This window comes from Pelophylax lessonae (assembly GCF_965119305.1).
Source record: "Pelophylax lessonae genome assembly, chromosome: 4".
In the NCBI taxonomy this organism is placed as follows: Eukaryota; Metazoa; Chordata; class Amphibia; order Anura; family Ranidae; genus Pelophylax; species Pelophylax lessonae.
The window spans coordinates 585,390,086-585,412,370 of NC_138771.1; the positions used below are offsets into that span (position 1 = coordinate 585,390,086).

Below are 22,285 nucleotides of genomic sequence, written 5' to 3' on the forward strand. Positions count from 1 at the left end.
TGTATAAAAAGGAATTAAAGAGCCATCTAGTGGGCAATTTTAAAATTGTTTATCACTCACAGTAAATATCTGGGCACAGGGCTGGAGGAGATGTAGAGGTGGTCTTCCCCCAAGCAGACCTCACTTCCGCCCTATACCCACAGGGGACCCGGGATCTCTCCTCCAGCCCTGTGAGCACCTGCAGTGGCCCTGATTTGCTATTATCGGTCGACCGCGACACCTTTATAAAGTTCATGTGCATGTAAAGGCAGGCGTCCCAATACTTTTGGTAATATAGTGCATGTCAGTAAGTATATTTTACGTTAAACATCTCATTCACATATATACAGAAAAAAAAAACTTTTAAAAGGTTAGACATCTTGTAAAATGCTAGTAGCATGCCTTTATGTTCAACCAAAAATCTGTTTTGAAAAATTCTTTGAAAAAGGTTTGCTTTGGGATTATTTCTTGTAATATATTTCAGTATACTGTAGGTGCTCAGACTGTCGCGAAAAAAAAATCTTTAGGATTATAAGTAGCTGTGAACTGAGGACAAAGGAGTAAGTTAATACGTAATAGACACAAGAGTTATATAGCAAAAGTTATCTGATACTTTGGAGTGGAAGTAACAAAGGAAACAGTCTGTTGATTCAGCTTCTGTGGAAGCCCTCACCGGCACTTTACAGTCAATGCCACCACCCTGGACTAGACTTGTTTCTTGGATTGTGGGACAGTTCTGTCGAAAAGGATGAATTTGTAGCTGCAAATAGTTGCAGAACTTCAAGTCTTCCGACAGGGAGACAACCAATAAATCTGGGAGGACCATTGGCACTAAACCTGGGATAACCAGGGAAACTAAAGCTGATAGGACCAATGAAACAAAAAAAAAAACTGGGAAGACCAATGGAATCAATAAACTTGGGAGGATCGGATCACTAAAGCTAAACTTTGGAAGACCAATGAAACTAAACCTTGGAGAACCAACTAAACCTGGAAGGACCAGGGGATCTAAACCTGGAAGTGCCAATTAGGCCAAAACTGTAATAATTTCAAACTTGAGGGGACCAAGAAAACAAAGCCCAGGAGGACCAGTAAAACTACACTTCGAATGACCAATGAAGCTAAACCTGGAAAAAACAATGAAACAATAAACTTTGGAGCAAAAACAATGAAGCAAACTTGAGAGTGCCAATAAGTCTAAAGCCTCGTACACACGCACAGATTGTTGGCCGACCGATCGGCCGTCTTTTGTCCAGTGTTTGTTGGTTGAAATGTGCTCTAGACTTGCACTGGACTTTTGTTGGCCAACAAAAACCAACTTCAGAAGTGATGTCATGTTCTGGTTGACTTTCTGTGTGTTTTTTCTTCTCTGAGCATGCCCAGTCTTGCTCATCTGATTTTTGTCTACCGAAATCTGTACTGACTGAGGAACAATCGGCCGTTCTGGTGTTGGCCAACAAAAATTTTATAGCATGCACACCAGATTTTTTTCGGCTGAAAATTCGCAGTTGGTTGTCGGAAGCATCATACTAACAAGCCTACAATCGGCAGATCGGACGTTGGCCGACAATTTACGGCCAACAATCTGTGCGTGTGTACGTGGCTTAAGGCCCCTTTTACACGGGCCGATCCATTTTTACAGACTCCTCTAGTTTAGCGGACATAGGTGTGCACAGCCTATTGCATTAGGGTGTGCACCCCAAAGCTCAAACACACATGCCTTTCTCTGCAGCCTCAGCTGCATAGGTCAGGGAATGAATGGGAAGTGTTCTGTGCTGAGTGGCTTTCTGTTCATTCATAATCTGAATCATAGTCAACAGTCTACTATGCATCAGTTATGAATGAACACAGTGAGTGTTTTGAATGTGCTCATTTAGAAAAGGAAGGGGCCGGTAAATTACATATTTATTAGCCCCTTACCACTGTTCTCTATCCTGAAACATCCCCCACAGCTGCTGGGCGGATAGGAGGGAAGCCAGTAGCACTGTGGGGTGGGTGGGGGCAACACAGGGGGATGCCTGCGCAGTAGGGGGAATGTGCACCACACTTAGTAATTAGGGTGTGCCCGGGCACACCTGGCACACCCCCTGCGCACGCCTATGTTAGCGGGGATCACTCTGTTGATCCCCGATGAGCAGGCGGATGACAGGTCCGTCTCCGCTCACTGTGCAGAGACTGACCTTTCAGAGTCCTGCTCTCCTCTATGAGGAGAACGGATGAAAACGGACCGTGTTGATGCAGGAATCCCTCCCGCCAGGCCATTGTCTTTTCCTGGTGGGGAAGCCGTCCCCGCTGGGTGAAGACAGTGGTTATCTCTAGTGGCTATAGCAGCTGCTAGCGATAATCGTAAGAGAATCCGGCAGGCTGGTTATATTCAAGTTGATTGATCAATCAACTTGGTACATTCAGCCTGCCCATTAATGGTTTGAATCTCTGTGGGTTCCTGCTGAGCCGGTTGAGATTTAAACCATGTATGGCTGCCCTAAATCTGGAAGGACAAATTAAACTAAACTCGGGAAGACTATTGAAACCAACTGTGGAATGCCATGAGAGTACCATTGAAGCTAAAGCCTCGTACACAAGGGCCGAATATCAGGGGGTGTAATTCGGCCTGTGTGGACATTCGACCTGTTTGTACAGCAGATGGTCCAGCTTCTTTAAACGGGGCATGACCGAAAAAGGTCTGCTGATCGGCATCCAACCCGTGCTATCAGCCAGAGGCTGAGAGTGCTGACCGGTGTGTTCTAGCGGGTTGGGGGCAGCAGTCCCCCTGTCAGAACACAGTAGTTTAGTGGGGGGTCGCTGTACGAGCATCGATTAGTTAGTACAGTCCCCCTGAGCTCTTCAGTTTTTTTTCGTTCAGCCCTCTTGGTTCAACAAAAAAATAAATAAACTGAACGTGTGTTCCAGGCTTAAGCCAGGGAGGGCCATGGAAACTGAACCTGGAAGTACCATCGAATCTAAACCTGGAAGTACTTTTCTTAAGAGAATGCCATGTATTTTAGGCTCAGACCAGGGAAGTTTAATTCAGAAGTATCAGTTAAACAAACATGCTGATTAGAAAAAAAGAATAGATTTCCCCATTCTCAAAGGGGGGTGGATTGAGGAATCTTCCCCACTGCATTAATGTATTCCAGGGGTGTCAAACTTAATTTAATTACGGGCCACATTAGCATTATGTTTGCCATCAAAGGGCTGCTTGTATCTGTAAGACTTTATAAATGTATCTACAGTACTCTTTATTGTAATAAAAATCGCCTCTGCATTAAATTAGTACTGGTTTTAGTACTAACTTAAGACTTAAAGCGGTTGTGTCCTCACCGAAAAAAAAAAAAAAAAAAAAGCCTGCAGGTCAAAGGCATAATGAGCTTATTAGCTCGCATACTAGCTCATTATGAAATACTTACCTTAAAACTAAGCCCCGACATGGTTGCCCGGACACCGCTGAGGGAGCTGTCCTGGGACCAATCCTGTTTAATTTATTCATAAATGATCTAGAGGAGGGGATATCTAGTACAATCTCAGTATTTGCAGATGATACTAAATTAGGCATGCCAATATCTTCTATGCAGGATGTGGAAATCTTGCAAGCAGACCTGAACAAAATAACGGGGTGGGCAACTACATGGCAGATGAGATTTAATGTAGAAAAATGTAAAGTAATGCACTTGGGGGCCAGAAACCAGAAAGCAAGCTACTCACTAGGGGGGGAACCTCTGGGTGAGTCTAGGATGGAAAGGGACCTGGGGGTACTGGTAGACAACAGGCTTGGCAGTGGCATGCAATGCCAAGCCGCCGCAAGCAAAGCCAACAGAATACTGGGTTGTATAAAAAAGGGGATTCACTCCAGAAATAAAGAGATTATTCTTCCACTCTACAAGACTCTGGTCCGGCCACATCTGGAGTATGCTGTCCAGTTCTGGGCACCGGTCCTCAGGAAGGATGTGCTGGACCTGGAAAGAGTCCAGAGAAGGGCAACAAAAATAATTAGGGGAATGGAGGACATCAGCTATGAGGAAAGACTACAAGGACTGAACCTATTCTCTCTGGAGAAGAGACGATTGAGGGGGGATATGATATCAATGTACAAATACTGTACTGGCAACCCTAGCATAAGGAACAAACTATTCAGAGAAAGGAGATACAATAAGACACGTGGCCACTCACTAAAACTTGAGGAAAGGCGGTTTAACCTTAAAGTGCGTAAGGGGTTCTTCACTGTAAGAGCGGTAAGGATGTGGAATTCTCTTCCACAAGCAGTCGTATCAGCAGGGAGCATTGATAGTTTCAAAAAACTATTGGATGGACACCTTAAAGACCACAACATACAGGGGTATACAATGTACGGTTAAAAGCAAACAAACACACACATCATAGGTTGAACTGGATGGACTTATGTCTTTTTTCAACCTCACTAACTATGTAACTATGTAACTATGTCATGTTACCTCGGCGTCTCTTACGGGTTCGGCGGCTCCGGCGCTGTGAGTGGCATGCGCGCGGGAGTCACTTTCCCCCGGACCTTCAGAGCGCATACGCCGCTGGTTTCAGCAGCTGCATGCAGGGTGAATATCTCCTAAACCGTGCTGGTTTAGGAGATATTAATTTTACCTACAGGTAAGCCTTATTATAGGCTTACCTGTAGGTAAAAGGTAAAAAAGCGACGATACTTCCGATTTAAAGTGGTTCAAGGTTTTTTACCTTTATGCATTCTATGCATGAAGATAAAAACATTCTCTGTGCAGCAGCCATCCCCATAATACTTACCTGGGCTCTCCCTCTCGATCCAGTGATGTGCGCAAGATCCTCAGCTCTCTAGGGACTCTCCCTTATTTGTTAAAACAGTAGTTGGAGCCATTGGCTCCTGCTGCTGTCAATCACAGCCAGTTAGCTAATGAGAAGAGAGGGGGGCAGTGGCTCTGTGTATGAATGGACAAGGGAGAAAGGCTGCTTGCTCTGGGGGCACTCGGCAGGAGGGAGCGGCCAAGAGGGCCGGCAAGGGAATTCGAGAAGACATTGCACAGAGCAGGTGAATATGACATGTTTGTTTTTCTTTTTACAACTTGTATAACAGTGTAAATTTGCTGTCCCCTCAAAATAGCTCATCACACAGCCATTATTGTCTAAACTGTTGGCAACAAAAGTGAGTACACCCCTAAGTGAAAATGTCCAAATTGGGCCCAATTAGCCATTTTCCCTCCCGGATGTCATGTGACTCGTTAGTGTTACAAGGTCTCAGGTGTGAATAGGTAGCAGGTATGTTAAATTTGGTGTTATCACTCTCACTCTCTCATACTGGTCACTGGAAGTTAAGTGCTTCAATGCACAGCGGATCCTATAAACCTTCATTGTTCATAATGGACTTGCTGTATTTCTCCCTGTTTTCATTAAAATCAATAAAAAATATTGAACAAGAATAGTTAAATTGAATTCATGTTTTAGGACCCTTTTATTTTTTTTGGTAAAGTGTATGTCCGGGCAAAACAAAAAAAAAAAACATACTTGTACAATACTTTGTGGCCCAAGGCGAGAAGAGAGGAAGTGGGAGCAGATACCTGTCAAAAAAAAGGAACCCGCTCCCAGGAAAAAAAAAAAAAAAAAAACCATCACAAGTGGTACGGGGTGGAATGGGGGTTGTGGTTTGATGGACGAAAAGCAGAAAGTTCCTTTTTTAAGGTGAAGTTCTGCTTCAAAAATGCTTTATGTGCAGACAAATACCTGTTGCCGAAAAAAATAGTGATCTCCAAACTTGCTGTTTTGCACTCATATCACAATGCCTCCGCTGCACTGAAGTCCATTCATTGTTGTCTGCCCTGCCCAGTTTACCCCTGTGAACTACAAAATACCTTGCCCCTGTGTGATGAGGAAAGGAGGAGTTGTTCTGTGGTCCAAATATGGAGGGATCCTTCTAGATTGACAATTCTGCTTGGAGTTACCAAGGAGGTCTTTTTCTAGAATTATTGCTCTCGCTCTGGCGATCGCGGTGATACCTCACATGTGTGATTTGAACACAGTTTTCATTTGCGGGCGTGACTTACGTTTGCATTTTCTTTCGTGCACGAGCTCATGGGGACGGGGGGCGCTTTAAATTTTTTTATTTATTTATTTATTTTTTCCCTGTTCTTATTTTTTTTTTCCTATTTTTTTTTATTTTTTAAATTTTTAACACTGTTTTGATAAAAAAAAAAATCTGATCATTTTTATTGCTATCACAAGCAAGGTAAACATCCATTGTGACAGTAAAAGGCAGTGACAGGTATTCTTTTTATGGAGGGATCAGGGGTCTAAAAGACTCCAGACCCGTCCACTGCACTTCAAAGTATTCAAAATGGCAAAATCTGCATTTTTGAATACTGAATTTTTTTTTTTAAATCTGCGCCATTGGCAGGCGAGTAAACCGGAAGTGAAGTTGTGACGTTGCTTCCGGGTTACATGATCGGAGACCGGATCTAAGCCGAATCCAGCTTCGTTCGGGACTCCAGCCAGCTGGCGGATGTGGCGGCTGGTTGCTCGGGTCTCCCGGTAGGACAGGAGACTCGGCAAGAGCCAGAGGAGGGGGGGGGGGGACGTCTGAACCGCATCGGCTGTTATCTTCTGAAAGCCGACCGCCGGCTCTAAAAAAACGCTACCGGGTTAATGCCGGCAGCTGCAGGCATCATTCTGGTACTCTGCAAGCAGACTTTCAGGTACGTCAGTTTGTGGGAAGTGGTTAATTGTGCCTAGGTATGACTGAAAGATTTACTTTTTATCTGAAAGTCCTCCTGAAAAATAGCAGAGCACTTCCTTGTACGTGAGTGTGCCTAGGCACTCCTGTGCTTACAGCCTCAAGTTGTATATCTGCAGTGTGAAATCTAAGGCTCTGCTGCCTCTAACTGCTATTCTCGTGTCTTAGGAAGTGAGAACTGGTAATGTCCATTCTGGACTCCTTACTGGAGGCTGTGTAATGAGGATGCAAAGCTCTGCCTCTACTAAGATGGCCACCTCTGCACAACAAGTGAGCAACAAGGTTGAAAACTCAACTAAAATTCTTGGTCGTTCATTTTTCGCATCATTAGTGTGCCAGCTGTGACATGCAATTTTCATGCCACAATCAATAGTGCATGCGCCAACGTGATGGATTTTGTTTAGAAGAACAAAACAAATGCTGGGGCAACCGTATGCACCATTTTCATTTTTACATCAACAGAATGTTCGGTTTTTGTCGTCTCTATGACCAGCCTAAAGGCCCGTACACACGTACCGATCGTCGGCATACAAACGTCGGCGGACTAAAGATCTGCCGATTGTACGCTTGTTAGTATGGTGCCTCCGACAGCTGTCTGCGCACATTCTGCGGACAAGAGTCTTTTTTGCAAACATTAAAATTTTTGTATGCCGACACCAGAACGGACGATTGTTCACCAGTCAGTACAGAATTCTGCCCACAGACCGCAGATTTGCAGGACTGGGCATGCTCAGAAAAGAAAAAACACAGGGAAAGTTAACCATTACATGACATCACTTCTGCAGTCGGCTGTAGTCGGTGGACAAAATTCTTGGGCAGTCTTTGCACTTTTCAACAGACACCGACATCCCGGGGAGAAAAGACGAACGTTTGTATGCCGACGATCGGTACGTGTGTACGGGGCTTAAGTCAGTAATGGTGAAGAGATCACAGGCATAACTGGTGACTAGTCCTGCTGCTAGCATTTTATTTTGACACAGCTTCCAGGGTTCAGATCCTGCCTAAAGCTGAACAAAAATTCTTCCTTTTAGTTTGGTTGGCCCTGCACTGCATAGGTTAAATGTTTGTTAGGTCTACATGACCTTCTGGTTCTGTAGGCTCCTATGGTTTGTGAGACTTGTCCCCGTAGTTTCTTCTCCCCTATGCTGCGGCGGTTGAATGCCCTCTAACATCATCAAGACTAATTGAGGACCAAAGCCCTGCATTGGACATGGGTATGCTGAGGGACAGTCCACTGCTGAAGCGTAGGGGAGTAGAGGAGAGTGCTGGCTGTGAAGGATCGGGTAAGTAAAACCGTTTTTAGTTGCTCCCTAGACATAAATGCACATTTACCCTTGCAGTGTGGGGACAACCCCACTGTAAAGTAGCTATTTTGTTCTCGCCAGAGATGGGCTTCAAAGTAGAATAATAGCCAAACATTTTTTTTCAGTTTTGTGTACAGTGAGTGAGGAAGGATAGAACCTCTATCAGGTTTCATTGATGTCTGTGTCACCGTTAAGAAGATGCAAACTCTCAGTTGTCACCTATACTGGTGGCAACTGTCAAAGATGGAGATTTTTCCCAATTCCTGTTATATCTCTGAGAATGTAATCAATTCACCACTTTGGTTGGTACTAGAAAAATGTTTCAGCTGGAGTTTCACTGTAAAGCTGCCTATAAACTAGCACATTTTTTCTAGTAGGAGAATTTCAAATGAACAATTGCATGAATATTCGAATGAACGTTCATCCAAAAATTCTTTGTATGTTCGATTACTAGATGAACGTCGTTTTCAAATCTTATGTTCCTAAGATTCGATTAGGTATGTTTTTAAGATTCAATTTTGAAATGTAATTCCCTCAACGAAAACCACATACATTGTTAGAAACTCTAGAAAAATTCCATCCTGCTCCTTCAAATTTTATTGTCAATGTGGACAAAAGTAAATATCGATTTGACCCCTCTAAGGATTGGAAAACCAAACAAGTGTTCTTAACCACTTGCTTACTGGCCACTTCCTTTCCTGCCCAGGCTAATTTTCAGGTTTCAGCGCTGTCACACTTTGAATGACAAATGCGCGGTCATGCAACACTGTACCAAAACTAAATTTGTATAGTTTTTTTGGAGACCAAGCTTTCTTTTGGTGCTACTAATTCCCGTTGTTTTTTTTTTTTTCTCCTTTTTGTTTGCTGAACAATCGAGAAAAGATCAAACATTTTGAGAGAAAAAAAAATGTTTTTCTTAGTTTCTGTTATAAATAAGTAATTTTTCTCCTTCACTGATGTGTGCTGATGAGGCTGCATTGATAGGCGGCACTGATGGTCACTGATAGGGGGCACTGGTGGTCACGGAGAGGGGGCACTGGTGGGCACTGGTGGGCACTGACAGGCAGCACTGGTGGGTACAGATTTGCATTATTTGTGTGCACTTCTGGGGCTGTACTGATAATCCAGACACTGTGCCCTGATAATCAGTGTAGATGTCCCCTGTGTGGATTTTCCGATTATCGGCTCTCCTCTCCTCACGAGCTGTCAGTGTGAGGAGAGGAGTGCCGATAACCAGCAAATCCTGTTTACACTGCGATCAGCTGTGATTCAACACAGCTGATCACATGGTAAAGAGCCGCTTTGATTGGTCCATGAGACTCTCCTGATCACAGATCCTTACCACGTGATCAGCTGTCAGCCAATGACAGCTGATTAGGTGAAGTAAGCAGCAGCCAGCGATCAGCTGTTTTTTTCTCCTCACGCTGTGTGAGGAGAAAAAAAAAAAACGATCGCTAGCTGCTGTTATAGGGACATCGGTCCCGAAGAAGAGAGGGAAAATTGTGCCACCTACCTGTGCCCACCAGCGCCAACTACCAGTGCGCATCCGTGCCATCTGCCAGTGCCTACTAGTGCCACCTACCAGTGTCCACCAGTTCCATCTATCAGTGCTCACCAGTGCCACCTATCAGTGCCAATCAGTGCCCCATCATAAGTGTCACCTACCAGTGCCTATCATTGTCCATCAGTGCCACCCATTAGTGCCCATGAGTGCTGCCTATTAGTACCCTTCAGTGCCACCTACCAGTGCCCTTCAGTGCCACCCATCAGTGCCACCTATCAGTGCTGCCTTATCAGTGCCCATAAGTGCATCCTATCAGGGCCCATCAGTGCAGCCTTATCAGTGCCCAACAGTGCAGCCCATCAGTGCAGCCTATCGGGGCCCATCAGTGCCACCTCATCAGCGCACATCAATGAATGAGAAAAATTACCTGTTTGCAAAATTTTATAACAAACTATAAAAACTTTTTTTTTTTTTTTCAAAATTTTCGGTCTTTTTTTGTTTGTTCAGCAAAAAATAAAACCCCAGTAGTGATTAAATACCACCAAAAGAAAGCTCTATTTGTTTGAAAAAAATGATAAAAATGTCATTTGGGTACAGTATTGCATGACCGCGCAATTGTCATTCAAAATGCGACAGCGCTGAAAGCTGGCCTGGGCAGGAGGGGGGGTTTAGGTGCCCAGTAGGCAAGTGGTTAAGTCAACCCTATTCACTATATGGACCCCTTATGTATTTATACATGTTGATCATATCCCCCTTAATCTCCTCTTCTCAAGAGAGAATAAATTCAGTTCCTCAAATCTTTTCTCATAGCTGAGCTCCTCCATGCCTCTTATCGGTTTGGTTGTCCTTCCCTGCACTTTCTCCAGTTCCCTGATATCCTTTTTGTAAACTGGTCCCCAAAACGGAATTGCATATTCCAGATGAGGTCTTACTAATGATTTGTACGGGGGCAAAATGATATCTCTCTCTCTCTGCAGTCCATATCTCTCTTGGGGCCAGTTCACACCACATGCGGTCTAGTGCTTTTTTTTTTCTGTATCAAAAACAAATGAAAAGTAGGTTATATGGTTTTCAATGGCAAAGTTCACACCAGTGTGGTCACTTCCAGTGAATTCCAGTTCCAGAAAAAAAATAAGTAGAACATGCTGCATTTTTTCTGCACTGAACTGTACTGTACTGGAACGCGGTAAAACGCATTAAAAACGCACTGGATCACACATGTCCTTATTTAAGGTGAAGAAAAAAGAGTGGGAAATAAATGCACTGGAACGCCTCAAAAAATGCACCAGAATCGTTCAAAAACACGCATGCAAAACAAATCCGGAATGCATCCGGACTGCGTTTCTATGGTGTGAACTAGCCCTTAAAACGTTTGTGAACCGCATCCAAAAAAAAAGGGCCCAAGGCAGTTTTTAATAATGTGCTAGTATGTTTAGCATACTAGCACATTATGACAGACTTACCTGAAGACGAAGCCCTCTGGTGGCACTCTGTCAAAGCTGCAGGCGCTTTCTCTTCACCCGGTCTTTTTCTCCTTGGCCGAGCCGGCGATGACGTCACTCCCGCGCATGTACGCAGGAGTTGCTGTTTACTGCACAGCTCTGTGTGCCGTTCCTTCAGTGTGCATGCGCCAGTGATGTCACCGGCTGGATCTAAAGTAACTATTTCCTAAACTGTGCATGTTTAGGAGATATTCAGGGTACCTATAGCATTGGTTAACCCTATCATAGGCATAGGTAAAAATCATTCATGGGAGTTTTATCCCACTTTATACCAAGAAAGAATTTTGCTTGCTTTGGAAACCACAGCTTGGCATTGCATGCGTTTTTTAGGCTTATAATCTAACAGAACACCCAAATCATTCTCCACCATTGATTCCCCCAATTGTTCTCCTAGTATGTATGATGCATTCATACACTTTGCCCCTAAATTCATAACTTTACATTTATCAGCATTAAACCTCATCTGCCATATAGTGGCCTTATTAACCACTTAAGCCCCGGAAGATTTTACCCCCTTCCTGACCAGGGCCTATTTTGCGATTCGGCACTGCGTGATTTTAACGGACAATTGCGCGGTCGTGCGACGCTGTACCAAAATGAAATTGACATCCTTTTTTTCCCACCAATAGAGCTTTCTTTTGGTGGTATTTGATCACCTGTGCGATTCTTTGATCATGCGCTATAAACAAAAAAAGAGCGACAATTTTGCAAAAATAACAATATTTTTCACATTTGTTTATATGAAATTCCCCCCCAAAAAAATGTAAAAATCTAAATTTTTTTAACATTTTAGGCCAATTTGTTTTCTGCTACATATGTTTGGTAAAAAAAAAAAATTGCAAAAAGCGTATTTTGATTGGTTTGCGCAAAAGTTATTGCATTTACTAACTAAGGGAAAGATTTTTGTCATTTTTATTGTTTTTTTTTTTAACGAGTAAAAATGACACTGGGATGGAAGGGGTTAACTTTATTGGAGAGGGAGGGGTTAAGTGTGTCCCTAGGGGCGTGTTTCTTACTGTGATTGGATGTTGCTGTGTGTGTAACAGCACAGATCAACGGTCCTACATAGCAGGACTGAGTGATCAGTGCTTTTACACAGGGAAGAATGACAGGCAGCTTTGTTTACATTAGCCGCCTGCCTTTCTCCCTCTCTACCCGACAATCGCGAGTGACCGGCGGACACACGCGGCTTCTTTGGGTACGAGCGGGGGCAGGAGCGCGCCTCCGGCGGCGCGCGCTCGCCCCCTATTTACTCCCAGGCTAGTGACGTACCGGTATGTCACTTTGCCTGGGAGGGGCTGACCGCCGCCGTATATAGTCGGGCAGCGGTCGGCAAGTGGTTAAACAGTGCATTGAGGTTGGTCTTTGCATTTTAATTTTCTTTCTCTCGCTAAGCACACCCTCCTGCCTGCATACCTGAGCTAAGGGCAGATGCATTCCAGGAAGTAAATGCTACATAAATCATCAGTCCTTACTCAAGATGGCCACAACTAGAAATGCTATAGGGGTGTTTTTCAGAGTGATTTCTATGCAAATAAAACTTGGAGACATTGATTGATGGGTGAGTTTGCTCTGAATACTAAAGATGAATTAAATAGCATTTTCAGTTTCTGGTGCTCAGATATAGTGAGGTTCCGCTTTAGGAGGTACTCGTGCTTTAGCAGTATTGGTCACCTTCTCAAATTCCCTGTAAACCGTGTTCGCAAGCTTAAAGGGATTATTTCTACCCAAATATGCAGGCTAATCTGACTTCCTAATGAATGTAGAGACGTAAACACACTTGAGCATTTCATGCTTTGTGTCATCCTCCCCTGGCAGGAGTGTGTTAACTGTAACCTGAGTGGGAAGGTATAGTCCTCCAGCAAGGTGAGGTCCTCCTTCCTGTCACACCTTGTTGGTGGCAGGTATTTGGTAGGAGTGATTGCTTGAGTTACAGGTAGTGGCTTGTAGATCCAGGAGTAAGACGGAGTGCTGCAGAGGGGGAGGCTGTGCACTCATGGAAGCAATAAGGGAACAGAGGGCATCTACGGGCTGACATTGGCAGTGGTATACGGAGGTAAGATGTTGGGTCTTCTGGGCTTTGGGATTTATAGGATATTAATATCTGACCGTAAAAAAAGGAAGCAGTAAATGGCAGGGAAAGGGTAGGGTAGAGTGACATCCGTCATACGGGAGGGGCAGGTATACGAAGGACAGAAATGAATAGGAAATGCTTTAGAAAGCCCAAGCTATATCAGCAGCTGAACCTTCTTGTCAGAGGGGATCTTATGAAAAAGACAGTAGGATCCTAAAGTAATCTAGTCATTTTAAACTTTTATCACGAGACAGGCATGGCTTTATAAAGATGCCGAAACTTGACGGGATGATCCTGAAGCAAATCCTACAGAAAAGTTTTTGTATTCTGATTGTTTTTCTCCGTTTAGCTTTTGGACTGGTTACCTTTCATTCAGTCTTTTTATCCAATTGTTGAAGGTTGTAAAGGTGTAATTTACTTTCCTGGTTGCAAAAGTCTCAAGGCCTGGCCAGCATAGGTGAAGAGCAGCCTACAGCCAGAGGTTGACCTTTTTTTAAATAGAAACTGGGATTGTTTAATAAGGAAAATCTTAAGGGTGCCCATGGAACATCCTACATGTTTAGAAATCCAGACACAGATTACTCTCGGTTGCATGGTGAGAGCATAAACACAAACTAACTCAGGTGACCCTGCAAAAAATTGTTTGCCTTCTGATTGCTTTTCTCCTTTTTGTTTTCTGTATTGGTTGCCTTTAGTTCAATTTACCATCCAGTTGCTAAAGTTACATCCATTTACTTTACTTTAATTTACCCAGTTACTTTTATTTACGGTCCTTCTTGCAAATGCCGAAAAACCTAGCCAGCATAGGAGAACGCCAGCCTACAACTAGGGGGACAGAAGTGGACTTTTCTGAAAACTGGGCTTAATTAATAAAAGGCTTAGGGGTGCCCATGGACCTCCACGGGTGTTTAAAAATGCTGATGCAATTTGGCTACCCTTGGGCATCAACGTTGCATGGCGCAGACCTATACACAGTTCATTGAATAAGCTTTCTCTACTTTAATTTTCCCAGTTACTTTAATAAACTGTCCTGCTTGCAAAAGTTGCAAGACCTGGGCAGCAGAGGGGAACGCCAGCCTACAGCCAGGGGGACAGAAGTGGACTTTTCCGAAAACTGGGCTTATTTAATAAAAGGCTTAGGGGTGCCCATGGACCTCCATGAGTGTTTTAAAAATGCTGATGCAATTTGGCTACCCTTGGGTATCAACGTTGCATGGCGCAGACCTATACACAGTTCATTGAATAAGCTTTCTCTACTTTCATTTTCCCAGTTACTTTAATAAACTGCCCTGCTTACAAAAGTTGCAAGACCTGGCCAGCAGAGGGGAACGCCAGCCTACAACCAGGGGGACAGAAGTGGACTTTTCTGAAAACTGGGCTTAATTAATAAAAGGCTTAGGGGTGCCCATGGACCTCCACGGGTGTTTAAAAATGCTGATGCAATTTGGCTACCCTTGGGCATCAACGTTGCATGGCGCAGACCTATACACAGGTTATTGAATAAGCTTTCTCTACTTTAATTTTCCCAGTTACTTTAATAAACTGTCCTGCTTGCAAAATTTGCAAGACCTGGGCAGCAGAGGGGAACGCCAGCCTACAGCCAGGGGGACAGAAGTGGACTTTTCCGAAAACTGGGCTTAATTAATAAAAGGCTTAGGGGTGCCCATGGACCTCCATGAGTGTTTTAAAAATGCTGATGCAATTTGGCTACCCTTGGGTATCAACGTTGCATGGCGCAGACCTAAACACAGTTCATTGAATAAGCTTTCTCTACTTTCATTTTCCCAGTTACTTTAATAAACTGCCCTGCTTGCAAAAGTTGCAAGACCTGGGCAGCAGAGGGGAACGCCAGCCTACAGCCAGGGGGACAGAAGTGGACTTTTCCGAAAACTGGGCTTATTTAATAAAAGGCTTAGGGGTGCCCATGGACCTCCACGGGTGTTTAAAAAATGCTGATGCAATTTGGCTACCTTTGGGCATCAACGTTGCATGGCGCAGACCTAAACACAGTTCATTGGATAAGCTTTCTTTACTTTCATTTTCCCAGTTACTTTAATTTACTGTCCTGCTTGCAAAAGTTGCAAGACCTGGCCAGCAGAGGAGAACACCAGCCTACAGCCAGGGATACAGAAGTTGACGTTTCCAAAAACTGGGCTTATTTAATAAAGAAATCCTTAGGGGTGCCTATGGACCTCCACAGGTGTTTAGAAATGCAGATGCTATTTGGCTACCCTCAGGCATCAACGTTGCATGGCGCAGACCTAAACACAATTGATTGGATAAGCTAGGCATTCATATTCTAATTCATAGTGGGTAGAGGGGTGGGAGTAATGCAGTGCAGTAAGAGGTTGCTAGTAATTAATATTTTAGTGGTGGTGTGGGAATGACAGTAACAACTGGAAACTGTTTTAAAAAATGTATAATTGGCATTTCACCAGGAGTTGCAAGACCTGGCCAGCATAGGAGAACGCCAGCCAGAGGGACAGAGGTTGACTTTGCTGAAAACTGGGTTTGTTTAATAAAGAAAAGCTTAGAGGTACCCATAGACCCCCAAGGGTTTTAGGAAATGCAGATGCATCGTGGATGATTTACTAAAACTTTAGAGTGTAAAATGTGGTGCAGCTCTGCATGGTAGCCAATCCGCTTCTAACTTCAGCTTGTTCAATTAAGCTTTGACAAAAAACTGGAAGCTGATTGGTTTCTGTTCAGAAACGTGTTGGGGGGAGTGGCCTTACAGGTGCCCAGGCTGAGGTTGTCTTTCCTACTATCGTTCTACTTTCTATGGGCAGCTCCAGTTTGGCAAATTAGGGGACTGATCTCAGTTGAGCTTACCTGCACTCTAGTGGACAGCACTCGTTTTTACGAGTTATCCATACAAGGCAGACCGCGGCCTGGAGCTGGTGATGACAGTTGGAGTGTTCTGTATACTCTGTGATTGACAGGTCTTGTGAACAAGTTTTCATTCTAAGTCCTTTTCTTCAGCATTTTTATCCTGCCATTCATTAAAGATGGGAAAGATGCAAAAGGCATTACTTATATATTCACATCACCTGCACTCTATATATTTACATCACTTGCACTCCCTTGCTCCTCCACAGCCGGCGCTGAAATAAACAATTGTGACAGTATTTGAGTCTAGCAATTGGCTGCTAGGCCCAGACACCATCACAGAGGAGCAGGTCTCATGCTCCTTCATAGAGGAAAGTGCTGGGTTTCCTCATAGAGGAGCAAGGAGCTAAGAGCAGCAATGTGAAAGTGCCTTTTTAAAATCGGTTCTGAGGCACATTTGTAAAACACACCTATGTTTTTTTTTTATTATTTTTTGTTTAATATTAAAGCAGCAGTAAGGCTTTAGTGGGGTTTTCGGGTGTTAATGTGTGGTATAAAGCAGGGGTCTCCAAACTTTATAAATAAAGAGGAGGCTTATTGTTGTCCAGGCTTTAGGGGGGGCGAACTGTGGCCATTGGGAGTAGAAAATGTATTGGCGTCAATGGGAGTAAACCGTGTTCCATTTTGGTATTATGGGGAAGAATTGTGCCCCATTGTTGGTGTCAGTAGAAGGAATAGTGCCCCATTGTTGGTGTCAGTAGAAGGAATAGTGCCCCATTGTTGGTGTCAGTAGAAGGAAATGTGCCTCATTGTTGGTGTCAGTAGAAGGAATAGTGCCTCATTGTTGGTGTCAGTAGAAGGAATAGTGCCCCATTGTTGGTGTCAGTAGAAGGAATAGTGCCCCATTGTTGGTGTCAGTAGAAGGAATAGTGCCCCATTGTTGGTGTCAGTAGAAGGAATAGTGCCCCATTGTTGGTGTCAGTAGAGGGAATAGTGCCTCATTGTTGGTGTCAGTAGAAGGAATAGTGCCCCATTGTTGGTGTCAGTAGAAGGAATAGTGCCCCATTGTTGGTGTCAGTAGAAGGAATAGTGCCTCATTGTTGGTGTCAGTAGAGGGAATAGTGCCCCATTGTTGGTGTCAGTAGAAGGAATAGTGCCCCATTGTTGGTGTCAGTAGAAGGAAATGTGCCCCATTGTTGGTGTCAGTAGAGGGAATAGTGCCCCATTGTTGGTGTCAGTAGAAGGAATAGTGCCCCATTGTTGGTGTCAGTAGAAGGAATAGTGCCCCATTGTTGGTGTCAGTAGAAGGAATAGTGCCCCATTGTTGGTGTCAGTATTAGGAATAGTGCCCCATTGTTGGTGTCAGTAGAAGGAATAGTGCCCCATTGTTGGTGTCAGTAGAAGGAATAGTGCCCCATTGTTGGTGTCAGTAGAAGGAATAGTGCCCCGTTGTTGGTGTCAGTAGAGGGAATAGTGCCCCATTGTTGGTGTCAGTAGAAGGAATAGTGCCCCATTGTTGGTGTCAGTAGAAGGAATAGTGCCCCATTGTTGGTGTCAGTATTAGGAATAGTGCCCCATTGTTGGTGTCAGTAGAAGGAATAGTGCCCCATTGTTGGTGTCAGTAGAAGGAATAGTGCCCCATTGTTGGTGTCAGTAGAGGGAATAGTGCCCCATTGTTGGTGTCAGTAGAAGGAAATGTGCCCCATTGTTGGTGTCAGTAGAGGGAATAGTGCCCCATTGTTGGTGTCAGTAGAGGGAATAGTGCCCCATTGTTGGTGTCAGTAGAGGGAATAGTGCCCCATTGTTGGTGTCAGTAGAGGGAATAGTGCCCCATTGTTGGTGTCAGTAGAAGGAATAGTGCCCCATTGTTGGTGTCAGTAGAAGGAATAGTGCCCCATTGTTGGTGTCAGTATTAGGAATAGTGCCCCATTGTTGGTGTCAGTAGAAGGAATAGTGCCCCATTGTTGGTGTCAGTAGAAGGAATAGTGCACCATTGTTGGTGTCAGTAGAGGGAATAGTGCCCCATTGTTGGTGTCAGTAGAAGGAAATGTGCCCCATTGTTGGTGTCAGTAGAGGGAATAGTGCCCCATTGTTGGTGTCAGTAGAGGGAATAGTGCCCCATTGTTGGTGTCAGTAGAAGGAAATGTGCCCCATTGTTGGTGTCAGTAGAGGGAATAGTGCCCCATTGTTGGTGTCAGTAGAGGGAATAGTGCCCCATTGTTGGTGTCAGTAGAGGGAATAGTGCCCCATTGTTGGTGTCAGTATTAGGAATAGTGCCCCATTGTTGGTGTCAGTATTAGGAATAGTGCCCCATTGTTGGTGTCAGTAGAGGGAATAGTGCCCCATTGTTGGTGTCAGTAGAAGGAATAGTGCCCCATTGTTGGTGTCAGTAGAAGGAATAGTGCCCCATTGTTGGTGTCAGTAGAGGGAATAGTGCCCCATTGTTGGTGTCAGTAGAGGGAATAGTGCCCCATTGTTGGTGTCAGTATTAGGAATAGTGCCCCATTGTTGGTGTCAGTAGAGGGAATAGTGCCCCATTGTTGGTGTCAGTAGAAGGAATAGTGCCCCATTGTTGGTGTCAGTAGAAGGAATAGTGCCCCATTGTTGGTGTCAGTATTAGGAATAGTGCCCCATTGTTGGTGTCAGTAGAGGGAATAGTGCCCCATTGTTGGTGTCAGTATTAGGAATAGTGCCCCATTGTTGGTGTCAGTAGAAGGAAATGTGCCCCATTGTTGGTGTCAGTAGAAGGAATAGTGCCCCATTGTTGGTGTCAGTATTAGGAATAGTGCCCCATTGTTGGTGTCAGTAGAAGGAATAGTGCCCCATTGTTGGTGTCAGTAGAAGGAATAGTGCCCCATTGTTGGTGTCAGTAGAAGGAAATGTGCCCCATTGTTGGTGTCAGTAGAAGGAAATGTGCCCCATTGTTGGCGTCAGTAGAGGGAATAGTGCCCCATTGTTGGTGTCAGTAGAGGGAATAGTGCCCCATTGTTGGTGTCAGTAGAAGGAATAGTGCCCCATTGTTGGTGTCAGTAGAGGGAATAGTGCCCCATTGTTGGTGTCAGTAGAAGGAAATGTGCCCCATTGTTGGTGTCAGTAGAAGGAAATGTGCCCCATTGTTGGCGTCAGTAGAGGGAATAGTGCCCCATTGTTGGTGTCAGTAGAGGGAATAGTGCCCCATTGTTGGTGTCAGTAGAGGGAATAGTGCCCCATTGTTGGTGTCAGTAGAAGGAAATGTGCCCCATTGTTGGTGTCAGTAGAAGGAAATGTGCCCCATTGTTGGCGTCAGTAGAGGGAATAGTGCCCCATTGTTGGTGTCAGTAGAGGGAATAGTGCCCCATTGTTGGTGTCAGTAGAGGGAATAGTGCCCCATTGTTGGTGTCAGTAGAAGGAAATGTGCCCCATTGTTGGTGTCAGTAGAAGGAAATGTGCCCCATTGTTGGCGTCAGTAGAGGGAATAGTGCCCCATTGTTGGTGTCAGTAGAGGGAATAGTGCCCCATTGTTGGTGTCAGTAGAGGGAATAGTGCCCCATTGTTGGTGTCAGTAGAAGGAAATGTGCCCCATTGTTGGTGTCAGTAGAAGGAATAGTGCCCCATTGTTGGTGTCAGTAGAAGGAATAGTGCCCCATTGTTGGTGTCAGTAGAAGGAATAGTGCCCCATTGTTGGTGTCAGTAGAAGGAAATGTGCCCCATTGTTGGTGTCAGTAGAAGGAAATGTGCCCCATTGTTGGTGTCAGTAGAAGGAATAGTGCCCCATTGTTGGTGCCAGTGCAGGAATTATTGCCCTGTTGTTGGAAGAAGAAAAGAAGGATAGTTTAAAGCCCATCGCTGGGCATTTGGAAAAAAAATGATCCCGTGCAGTCAGGTAAGTAAAACTGTTTCTCCTCTCCTCTGGACTAGTTATTTTAGGGCTTCATTCACACCTAATGCTGGCCATACACATATAGATTTACAGACGAGAATATTTGTACGAAAATTCTTTGTACATTAGATAAATGGACAAATGTAATTTTGAAGATTTCACTTGCATATTTTCTGAACAAAAACCACATACACTGTCCCAAAATTTGTTCAATCGAAAAAAGTTTTCAATCCTGCTCCTTCAATTTTTCCCGTCACTATGGTTGAAAGCAAACGTTGATTTGACCACACTAACAGTTGCAAAAATCGAGCGAATGTTCTTAAAAACTAAAATTTTCTAAAGAAAATCAATACCTGTATGGCCAGCATAAAGCATCACATTTTCAAGCGTTTCTGAGTGTTTTTTGGAGTAGAATTGCACGTTTTTGCAGTGTTTGTCTGTCTGTTTTTCTGGCATTTTTCAACAAAAGGTGTGAAGTGTTGCTGAAAAAGTTGTGGTGAGCTGCTGTTTAAGCAGAAAACGCGTCAAAACACTTGGAAAGATTGCTCAAGTTGCAGTTTTTAGATGTTTCCATGGAAATCTATGGGGACAAAAACGCTCAATTCTGCCTGAAATGTGTATTTTTGAGGCATTTTGCTACAAGTTACAGGACGCTCAGGTGTGAACAAGGGCTCTTGAAAACCATAATAGGTTTTTGCTTGCTGTGCAATTATAAGCTTCAAGCTACAAGCGACAAAACACTCAAATGTGAACAGGACCTTAATCTTAATGCAAGGGATCTTTTTCTTTTTCTTGCTTGGAGTTGGGTTTTAAATTTTCCCTTTTTTTTACCTTCATTAGAAAAGGACTGGTAGGATCGAGCTGATTGCTATAGCCCACGTTCCCTCCTACCAGGTTATAGAGCCCCGCAGTGACCTAATGCTGCAGATGCAGAGCAACAAGCAGGCCAAACCACTTTTAGATGGTTGATGCGTACCCCCATTGATGTGGATATAAATAGCTGAACTGAAAAAGATGATTCACCTCTGTGGTCACTGAGAGCGTGCAGATGAAACAAATACTACTCTATTTTGCATGTGAGTCCCTTCCTGATTCCGGTATGAAATATAGACCTGTGGCTGCATTTGTTGTAAGGTTGCTATTAAATAGACACGCATGCATTGTCTGGAATAAACGAGGTTGTATAAAGATAATTGTATAGGCTTAACAGGCGATTTACTTACAAACTTATCTTTTGTGTGAAAGCTACTAAATGTTATGGCCTGTCTCCATAAAGATACTCGGGTTAATGTCATCTCATTAAGATAAGTAACCGAACAAGATTCGTATTTAGAGCAAACTAATTAAGGATTTAGCTGCGCAGGCGATTTGTTAACTTTGCAGATTTTCTTCTCCCTGCCTCTCTTCACACAGGTTGTTATAAAAATGGGACAAGTTATTATGATTAAAGTTGGCCATATATACTGGATCCACTTGCACTCAGTTATGTGCTAGCCAGTGCTAATCCCCTATGTAGGTTCACGCCTATGCATTTTTTTTAGTGCGTTTTGCAGTTTGCAGAAACACACTACAGTCCATTTAACATGGTTTCCTATGGTACACATTCACATCTATGCATTTTTCAGCCAGTGCGTTTTTTGAAAGAGGTCAGATTGCTTTTTGCGTGTAAAGTGTTGCGTTTTTGATGTGTTTTTACAGTCATCAGCTGTCAGCAGGGTTGACAGCTAAATTAAGAATTGCTGGGAATAAAAATATCAGCAAAAAAAAAAACTGTGGGGTGGTCCCCCAAATCCATACCAGGCCCTTTTGGTAAGGATTTTGAGGGGAACTCCACGCCAAAATTTTAAAAAGAAATGGCGTGGGGACCCCCGAAAAATTCATACCAGACCCTTATCTGAGCATGCAGGTCAGGAAATGGAGGGGACACCCTCCTTAACCATACCAGGCCACATTCCCTCAGCATGATGGGGGTACTGTGGGGCAGGGGCCCCCAAGCACCTTGTCCCTATGTTGATGGGGACAAGGGCCTCTTCCCCACATCCCTGTTCGGGTTTACCAAGGGGGTACTCAGATCCTGCCCCCCCCCCATGTGAATGAGTATGGGGTACCATACCCCTACCCATTCACCAAAAAAGTGAGTAAAGACGCATAGCGAGTTTTTGATAAGTTCTTTAATTAAAAAAAAAAATTGTCCCCCTGTGTAGATCCATTGTCAATCACAATGCCTGCTGCCACTGCCGACCTGGAAAAAAAAAAAAAGCTCAGCTCGAGCAGAAGGCTCCGGCCTTCTGTCTGCTCCGCCGTCCTACAGGTCTTAAATAGCTAAGGGGCGGGGCCACCCAGTGAGAGGCGGGGCCACCCAGTTTTGGTAAGGATTTTGAGGGGAAGTCCATGCCAAAATTTTAAAAAGAAATGTCATGGGGTCCCCCGAAAAATTCATACCAGACCCTTATCTAAGCATGCAGGTCAGGAAATGGAGGGGACACCCTCCTTAACCATACCAGGCCACA

At 44.1% G+C, this 22,285-nt stretch overlaps 1 protein-coding gene across 2 annotated transcripts in view; it reads left to right on the forward strand.

Moving 5' to 3' along the window:
- LPAR2 (lysophosphatidic acid receptor 2) overlaps positions 1–22,285 on the forward strand; it is a 133,029-nt gene that overhangs the window by 34,379 nt on the left and 76,365 nt on the right. Inside the window, exon 1 of one of the 2 annotated variants that reach the window (XM_082256931.1) lies at positions 12,937–13,069. The exons of the other annotated variant lie outside the window; for it this stretch is intronic. The gene's annotated coding sequence lies outside the window, so the exon portion shown is untranslated. Of the gene's footprint in view, positions 1–12,936; positions 13,070–22,285 lie in introns of those variants that run through there. 2 annotated transcript variants of the gene reach the window in all.